Raw genomic sequence first — 1,203 nt, forward strand, 5'->3', positions numbered from 1 at the left:
TATATATATATATATATATATATATTAACTGGTGAACCTCCTAATAAAATTGATTTGATAGCTTAGGGGTAAGAAAGGGTAGTGAAATTGTTTTTCACGCTAGCTCCGCTGCTCTTATAAGTCTATATTAAGTGAACTGTTGAAATAATTTAAAATAAAATATTATTTAAAGTAAAAGAGAATTTTTGAGATTTTTTTCTATATTTAATCCATTTTTAGTGAAGTCTTTAACTACTTTATATTTTCTATTAATTTTTTAAAACAATCAAAACGATAATATTAAAAAATAATTTGTACTTTATGTCTTTATATATTTTCTCAAAGAGTCAGTACGTGTCATACGCCAACAATTCACTCGGATAGATCCAGGGAATATATAATTACATCAAGCGTTTGTTTTAAAAGTCGAAATATTAAAATTTGAAATTGAAAATAAATGAAGAGTATTACGTATTTTCTCCTTTTGAATTATACCTTTCCTTAACAGAAACTCTACACAGAATATGTAATCTTTATTTTGTGACGTGGCAGGCGCATGCAGGTGCCACGTGAACAAAAATGTTTGCTGATAGGGCATGATATTATGCCACGTGTCTCGTTAGAAAGAAAAGGCGTGCACCATTCCAAGGGAACAAACTTTACCTGTCTTCAAACCATCCAACAAAAAAAAGTGGGACCCACAACTTTAACAAATTCTCCATATTTGTTACAAATATGAGCACACTAGTCCCCCATATTGTTACAAATTAGTTTTCCAACTCTAAAAGTTTTTTTTCTATTAATAGAAAAAATCAATTCTATCTTTTTTTCCCTTTTTGAATTATTAACATCATAGTATTGATCAAACAACTAATAGATCTAATCGACGATTTTTGCAACATTCTTAACTAGAGGTTTTAAATTTGTATTTTAGATATATATAGGAAAATTATATTTAAAATGTCACTTTCAAATAAATTCTGCAGTGTGTAATTTAAATTTAGTCGAAGTACTAATAATTGAGGATTCAAATTTCATTTTGTTACACAACGTCCGTTCTAGCTATAACTAGTGTATACTTTTGACTTGTCTAAATTCATTGTAATAAAAGACATTGGTGGATATTGATGGAGTTAGAATTTTAATGAAAACATCGAATACAAAGAAGCTAAGGAGATTGATATTAATATCCACCATTTTTTACTAATAAAGATTATGATAAAT

The sequence above is a fragment of the Solanum tuberosum genome, unplaced genomic scaffold, assembly GCF_000226075.1.
Source record: "Solanum tuberosum cultivar DM 1-3 516 R44 unplaced genomic scaffold, SolTub_3.0 scf00145, whole genome shotgun sequence".
NCBI lineage: Eukaryota > Viridiplantae > Streptophyta > Magnoliopsida > Solanales > Solanaceae > Solanum > Solanum tuberosum.